Here is an 8,986-nt window from a genome sequence, read left to right as displayed (position 1 = left end):
TGAGGGGTTCTGTGACCATATAAAGGCACAAGGCTGCAGGCTGAGTTATACAGGGAACTCTGAGTATCACTCATGTATTATAAGGGATCATGTACCCCCTACTGTAAATGATAAGGATATTAGCAGTCACTGAGGGGTTCTGTGCCCATATAAAGGCACAAGGCTGCAGGCTGAGTTATACAGGGAACTCTGAGTATCACTCATGTATTATAAGGGATCATGTACCCCCTACTGTAAATGATAAGGATATTAGAAGTCACTGAGGGGTTCTGTGACCATATAAAGGCACAAGGCTGCAGGCTGAGTTCTACAGGGAACTCTGAGTATCACTCATGTATTATAAGGGATAATGTACCCCCTACTGTAAATGATAAGGATATTAGCAGTCACTGAGGGGTTCTGTGCCCATATAAAGGCACAAGGCTGTAGGCTGAGTTATACAGGGAACTCTGAGTATCACTCATGTATTATAAGGGATAATGTACCCCCTACTGTAAATGATAAGGATATTAGCAGTCACTGAGGGGTTCTGTTACCATATAAAGGCACAAGGCTGCAAGCTGAGTTATACAGGGAACTCTGAGTATCACTCATGTATTATAAGGGATAATGTACCCCCTACTGTAAATGATAAGGATATTAGCAGTCACTGAGGGGTTCTGTGACCATATAAAGGCACAAGGCTGCAGGCTGAGTTATACAGGGAACTCTGAGTATCACTCATGTATTATAAGGGATAATGTACCCCCTACTGTAAATGATAAGGATATTAGCAGTCACTGAGGGGTTCTGTTACCATATAAAGGCACAAGGCTGCAAGCTGAGTTATACAGGGAACTCTGAGTATCACTCATGTATTATAAGGGATAATGTACCCCCTACTGTAAATGATAAGGATATTAGAAGTCACTGAGGGGTTCTGTGACCATATAAAGGCACAAGGCTGCAGGCTGAGTTATACAGGGAACTCTGAGTATCACTCATGTATTATAAGGGATAATGTACCCCCTACTGTAAATGATAAGGATATTAGCAGTCACTGAGGGGTTCTGTGCCCATATAAAGGCACAAGGCTGCAGGCTGAGTTATACAGGGAACTCTGAGTATCACTCATGTATTATAAGGGATAATGTACCCCCTACTGTAAATGATAAGGATATTAGCAGTCACTGAGGGGTTCTGTTACCATATAAAGGCACAAGGCTGCAAGCTGAGTTATACAGGGAACTCTGAGTATCACTCATGTATTATAAGGGATAATGTACCCCCTACTGTAAATGATAAGGATATTAGCAGTCACTGAGGGGTTCTGTGACCATATAAAGGCACAAGGCTGCAAGCTGAGTTATACAGGGAACTCTGAGTATCACTCATGTATTATAAGTCTAGGGACACAAAGTGCAGGCAGAAAAAAGCCAATCTGCTTTCATCTGTTCTTTTCTGTATGACTCTGTACTGACAGACAGAAGGTTGGACTGTGTGCAGGCACATGTAGTGGATTTTAGTGGGGGAGACCGAAAAAAGTCACTGGGGAGTATGGAAACACAAAGCTCCTGGTGCCAGGGCCCCTGGAACCCTTTTCTTGTGCCTTTTGGTGGGTGAATTGGGGGCCACACAAATCCTACCCAAGTGCCACCCCCACATGTACCCAAGAGTACCTAAGAGCACTTTCTGTATAATTCTATCTTTAAAGTATCTATAGGGGTTTAGGGGTCACACTGAGTAGAAGAGAGCAAATAACACTTATTGATAAACTATTTCTTTCTAACTTTCCTTTATCCACCCCCACCAGACACACATTGCTGTAGGATCCCTGGGCGTTGTGTAGGAAAAGCAGGGCTAAAATGCAAATGATACAGGCAGGCAAGGAGAAGTGTCAAAGGGACAGACATTGTTTTGTAAACTGCAGACAAAAACATTTTTCACTGTACATCCTGTAAAGAGACAAAATCTCTTGAAATAAAAATTCCAGACTGCCCAGAACATATGCACATCATAGTCAAATAAGATCCTATTTTGCACATCTTACCCCTATCCCTTAGCTATTTTCACTGAAGTAGGGTATAAGACAGAGCTAAATAATATGAAAAATAAAAACCTATCTGGAAGTTAAAGGGTTATTATTATTATCCATGATCAGGTCTGCCATCAGAAATCAGGGGGCAGGCTGCAGCCCCAGCACCCCCCAAGATGCCACACCATGTCCCCCGCACCCCCCACAAGGGTCTGCACCCAACACCCTTCCCTAAGCGCATATCAGTTAAACTTACTTCTATTGCGTCAGGGGAGGGAAACTGGCGGTGGGGGGAGCATCAACAGGGATTGGATCTGGACCTCCAGTCCCGTAGCCTTGGTGGCCCAGTCCAACCCTGCCTGTACAACAGAATTATCAGGCTCCCCATGATCCTAGGGCATAAAAACCCAAACACAAATTGGTGGCCAGGGGCCCTAATGGCCCTAATGTAAGTCGCCGGTGGGATGGCACACGCGGCGGCGTGATTTCGCGCAAATTGCCGAAAAAGCCTCGCGAGGCAACTTCAGCGATATGCGCAAAATCGCGCTGCCGCGTGTGCCATCCCACCGGCGACTTACATTTTCGCCGGTGGGATGGCAGGGGAAGGCAACTCGGGGAGATTAGTCGCCCGCGAACAGGGAGTTTTGTTGCGGGCGACTAATCTCCCCGTGTGCCAGAGCCCTTAGGGCTCTGGCACAAGTCGCCACGACAATACCCACTAAGAGATTTCATGCGAGTTGAGCTCCAGGCGATCTGCTACCCATGGTACCACTCAACAGTTAACCCCCCCTCATGTTTACTCAAGTCGCTCAGAAAAGGGTCTGTGTGCGATTTGAAACAGCAAGCGATTTGAAGTAGCCTCGTATGTTTTGACGCTGGCGATTTCCATTGATTTAGCATTGGCGTCTTGTCGCTCGTCTTGTCGCCAAATCGCTCTTTTAAAAATCGCCGGCGACAAATCTCCTTGTGTGCCAGAGCCCTTAGGAACCATTATCACTCCCTGCAGTGCTGCACTTACGAGGACTATCCACACGCCGTGCTGTCAGTGAGCTGCAGACTTGGGCAGGGAGGGCAGGAGCGCGGGTGCCTGCATGTTCTTTCCCTTTCCTTACTGCTCATTTTATTGCAGAAGTTTAAGCAGGCCCGGATTTGTGGAGAGGCCACAAAGGCCCGGGCCTAGGGTGGCATGCCGCCCCGCCGCAACTAAATTTTTAAAATTTGCTCCTATACGGAGGAATGGGGACCTCTACCCACTGCTCCGTATGGGAGATGAAATGTATGCGCATTTGCGCTCGCTGCCGCGCGGGGGGGGGGTTGGCAATTCACGCATGCGTACAGGGGGAGGCGGTATCGGGGCGCCCAGATCACAAATCCGGCGCTGAGTTTAAGTCCTGGATTGAGGTGAAGTTTGGACTTCCTCTCCAGTCTATCCAATCCCAATGCTGATTTACAGAGACTTAAATTTTTGTAATGAAGTGAGCAGTAAGTAAGGCTGTGTAGGGTAAAGAACATGCAAGCACCTGAGCTCCTGCTCTCCCTACCCAAGTCTAGAAGGGTGAAGAGACATAGATAGATGATAGATAGAGAGATAGATGATAGATAGATAGATGATAGATAGATAGATGATAGATAGATACTAGATAGATAGATAGATAGATAGATAGATAGATAGATAGACCACTTATTGTTAATGCTATTTTTAAACTATGTTACGAGGAAACGATTGGCTCTAAAAAAAAAGATGAAAAAGCAGAAGTGGAGCCCCAGGGACCTACTGTATCTGGCAGGGAGGCGGCAGAACCACACTGAGAAGGAACCACTCAGCTGGGCAGAGAGACTTTCCCATCCATTGGCACAAGATGGACAGAGGTAAGGGGTATAACAAGGGACTGGGATGGGAGAGAAGGAACCACTCAGCTGGGCAGAGAGACTTTCCCATCCATTGGCACAAGATGGACAGAGGTAAGGGGTATAACCAATGTCTGGGAGAAATTAAATCTATGTTCATGGCTTGGAAATAAGTCTGTGTTGTTAACATGGACAAAACAGCACAGCACTAACAGAATCTGCCATTATCACATCTCTAGGAAGGGCATTCCCCAACCTCACTGCCCTCACCGTGAGGAACCCCCTACGCTGCTTCAAATGGAAGCTCCTTTCCTCTAATCTAAAGGGGTGACCTCTGGTGCGCTGATTGTTTTTATGGGAAAAAAGAACATCCCCCAACTGCCTATAATCCCCTCTAATGTACTTGTACAGAGTAATCATGTCCCCTCGCAAGCGCCTCTTTTCCAGAGAAAACAACCCCAACCCTGACAGTCTAACCTCATAGTTTAACCCTTCCATCCCCTTTACCAGTTTAGTTGCAGCTTCTGCACTCTCTCCAGCTCATTAATATCCTTTTTAAGGACTGGAGCCAAAAACTGCAAGTAAAACTTAACTTGGTAAAACCCTATTGGCTTCAGGACCACTGCAACCCTCCCACACCACCAGTGTTTCTTATATTTCCCCAATACCACAGGTTCCTAGCCCAATTTCCAAACAATTTCTGTCAGCTAATGTGCCTGACATGTTTCACCTGTATTGGGCTTAGTCAAAGGTTGCAGGCCGGCCATTAATGGCCAAATGTAACCATCTTCCCCTGCCCCCCATGATGACGTCACCTTGCGAGCAGGTTTATTCAGACATACAACACTACTGAACATCTCTCATGATAACAAGGTAACTCATCTTCTATATGTTCTAACATCTGTATATGGTCTAACATTGCAAATATGTTCTCCAGTCCTGTTTTAGACTTTTTTGCCAATGTACTTCAGACCACAGGTTTTGCAAGTCACACATTGCCGATTATGATATATCTTACCAAACCTGTCTTTAAAGCTACTATTGTTAGAAACATATTTGCAAATATCACATGAGCTTCATGGAAAGGTGCCAAAACTAGTGTGTCCAGATCTGACATTTTGTAATATTTTGAAAATGGCTTTTAAGTCTTGTTCAGCTCCATCACAGATGATCAAAAAATTATCTATGTAGTGAAACCATTGAGTAACATGTGTGGTCCACTCATCTGTGCATTTGAAAAATAATATGAACTTCTGCCACCACCCCATAGAAATGTTTGCATATGAAGGAGCAATAGATGTCCCCACTGTGGTCCCTTAGAGCAGAGATCCCCAACCTTTCTTACTTGTGAGTCACAGTCAAATGTAAAAAGACTTGGGGAGCAACACAAGCACCATAAAAGTTCATGGAGGTGCCAAATAAGGGCTGTGATTGGCTATTAGGGGCCTCTATGCACCCTATCCGCTTACAGGGGCTTTATTTGGTAGGAAATCTTGTTTTTATTCAACCAAAACTTGCCCCCAAGTCAGGAATTCAAAAATAACTACCTGGTTTGGGGGAACTGAGAGCAACACCCAAGGGGTTGGGGAGCAACATGTTGCCCCTGAGCCACTGGTTGGGGATCACTGTCTTATATGATGCCAAGGATGTAGCTATATTGACTAAACAGGAATTCCTGGCTCTCAAGCTTGAACATGTATGAAAAACAACATTTTACATTTTACCAAAACTACGTATGTGAACACTTGGGCATTAATTTATAAAGCGCCAACATATCCCGCAGCGCTGTACAATATGTGGGTTTCATACATTGGACATACAGAGTAACAAATAAAGCAATCAATAACCGATACAAGAGGTGAAGAGTAGTGATGAGCGAATCTGTTCCGTTTCGCCGAAAAATTTGCGAATCTTTCAAAAGATCCGTGAAACGGCGAAAAATTTGCGAAAATGTCGTGCGACAAAAAAAATTTGTCGCCCGCGGATATTATTTTGTCATGCGGCTATTCCTTTGTCGCCCGCGGCTATTATTTTGGCGCACGGCTATTGTTTTGTCGCCCGCAGCTATTGTTTTGTCGCGCGGCTATTGTTTCGTCGCCCGCGGTTATTGTTTTGTCGCGCAGCTATTTTTTCGTCGCCCGCGGCTATTGTTTTGTTGCGCGGCTATTGTTTCGTCGCCCGCGGCTATTGTTTTGTCGCGCGGCTATTGTTTCATCGTGCGGCTATTATTTTGTCGCGCGCCTGTTGTTTTGTCACCTGCGGCTATTATTTTGACGCCCGCGACTATACTTTTTTTACGCCCGCGACAATTTTTTGACGTGCGGCGAATTTTTCTGCGGCAAATTTTTTCATCCGTTTCACGAAACAATCCGCCAATGGCGAAACACAGAAATTCACCGCAAATCCATGCCTGGCGAAATATTTCGCCCATCACTAGTGAAGAGAACCCTGCCCAAAAGAGCTTACAATCTACAAGGAGAAAGGGTTGAGACACAAGGTGTGGGAATGGGCATGACCAGAGTTGTGAGAGGTTGGGCACAGGGTGTTGCTAAACTAGATTAGGGGAAGCTTCTCTAAATAAATGTGTTTTTAGAGATCTCTTGAAGGCAGAGAGATTGGGAGAAAGTCTGACAGTGTGTGGGAGTGAATTCCAGAGAAGGGGGGCAGCCCTTGCAAAGTGTTGAATGCGAGTGTGTGAGGAGGGAATGAGAGAGGAGCTGAGGAGCAGGTCAGTAGAAGAGCGTAACAAGCGGGTTGGATGGTACCTAGAGATGAGTTCAGAGATGTAGGGTGGGGCTTGAATACAAGTCAAGTTTTAATGATGTACAATAGGCAGTTCTCTGTTACAGATATACATATTGATATATTTGCATCAGCTTCCCAGCAACTGAGTTGCTATAGTGACTAATAGACAAGTGGTCTTCCATACCACTTTTCTTATGTGCCAACTCTTGGGTTCTATTTCATGAATAGTATCTTGGGTACCTTTAATGTTTAGTATCAACATATGCACCCCATTGTATCCTTAATAGTGCAATTGTTCTTGCAGCTGTGTTGACACTGTATATAACCCTTCTTGTTTTCAGCAGCAAAAATTGTAATTGGCAAAAGTGCCCAAAAGATACAGTATGTGTCAGAAAGGCAATGGGACCAGTAACAGTATAACAAATGCATCCTTTTACAATTTATACAGGGCCACAGCCTAATGGTTTAAAATTTAGCGGTGAGCACAACTTTCCCTTTCTTGCTATTGTATATACCGGAGCAGTGGCCAGCTCAATGTTATAGCTCCCATCATTCCCAGCTACAGTCAGTGGTGCCCAGTGGGACCAATAAAAGGGCAACCACTTGAGGGTTTTAACCTTGAAAGCAAGCAAGTTGCAGGTAACACTCACAGCCATAAGCACTTACAGTAATGCTGCACTGAGTCCTCTATCAAAGGAAACACAGGATTTCTTGTCTCTTTTTTGTAAACATGATGTTCCAGTGTCTGACTTCCTCTCTCAGAAACAGCCTTAATTCCAGGGCTAGACTCTGTGCTGCTCTCTTCTCCCTCCCCTCTCCTTCACTCCCACAAGAATGCTAAGAACTCCCTCCCCCCTCCCTTAGGAATGTGTGATCTGAGCTATAACAGCTAGAGGCTGCAGGCAGGAAGCTACTTAAAATGGCTGCTGCTATCTTAAGCAAACAGAGAAAGCTTCTAAAGCTGGTTACTCAGATATGGTAATGGTTTCTGCAGAATAAATATATTGTTCTAGGTGACACTAATGTGGCAAATCTATTGGCAGTAAAATGCCACAATGACTTTCCTTCTCCTTTAAAGGGGAGGGCATTGCTTGGTACTTAACGCACCAGAATGTCTTAATGTCCTATATATATTGATAATGAGTGCAGAGGGGCTCTTGTGTCTGTCAATCATTCATAAAGCCCTGTTGATCACTGCTCATAATGTCATTTCCCACAACATAATCTGGAATGTGATCCCTTAACTCACCTTTAGATAACTTGCCTACAATAGATGTCAGATTTACAGGCCTGCAATTCCTAGGCTGAGATTGTAATCCCTTTTTTAAATATTGAAATTATATCAGCTTTCCTCCAATACATAGGCACCATACCTGAAGTGTGTGTGAGAAAATCAGGAAAAGTGGCCTGACTAAAGCTAAACAAAGCTCTCTATACTCTAAGGCATATTCCATTAGGCCCAGGGCCCTTGTTCACAGATCCACTGGCCAAATAAACAGATGTTGCAATATACACCCAGCTTTGCACTGCTGCTGAAAAAATGAGGGTACATTCCATCCCCAGCAAATCATAGTACATATGTCAATATCCATTCAACTACTAATAATTACAAAAGCAATGCTGCTTTCTAAAAACCCAATAGTGTTTTTTCTTGCTGCATTATAGATTTAAACATTGGAATTTCTGAATTCCCTGATCTTCCCATAACACTATAGTAATAAGTGATTGTGCTTTATAAGCATTACTGAGGGGGTTTGGGGGTTGCACCCCATAGTGCCTTATCTGTATGTTAGTGAGCAACTAGTGCAGGGGTTGGGAACCTTTTTGGCTGAGAGAGCCATAAACACCACATATTTTAAAATGTAATTCCGTGAGAGCCATACAATATGTTTGGCCGCGGATGCTGCGGGGCAAGGTAGGGCGGGTCCCAAGGATGCGGATGCGATGCAGAGGAGGGCGTGGTCTGCGCTCGGCGGTCTATCCGCCGGTTCTAAACCTTGCCCCTACGCTTGGCGGATAGAGGATAAAGCCTTAGAACACGTATTCTAACCGCCGAGCGCAGGGGCAAGGTAGGGTGGGTCCCAAGGATGCCAGAGGGCGTGGCCTGCGCTCAGCAGATAGAAGATGTGTTCTAAGGCTTAGAACACGTCTTCTATCCGCCGAGCGGAGGGGCAAGGTTTAGAACACGTCTTCTATCCGCCGAGCGCAGGCCACGCCCCCCGTTATTTTTTTTTATTAAAGATTTGGCAGTGAGCCAGAAGCAGCCATCAAAAGAGCCACATCTGGCTCCCGAGCCATAGGTTCCCTCCCCCTGAACTAGTGCTTCTGAGAATGGGAGGAGCCAGTAATCATATCTGAACCATAACTAGGCTTAACTTT

This window comes from Xenopus tropicalis, chromosome 3, assembly GCF_000004195.4.
Source record: "Xenopus tropicalis strain Nigerian chromosome 3, UCB_Xtro_10.0, whole genome shotgun sequence".
NCBI lineage: Eukaryota > Metazoa > Chordata > Amphibia > Anura > Pipidae > Xenopus > Xenopus tropicalis.
Note: the sequence above shows the minus strand (reverse complement) of the source record.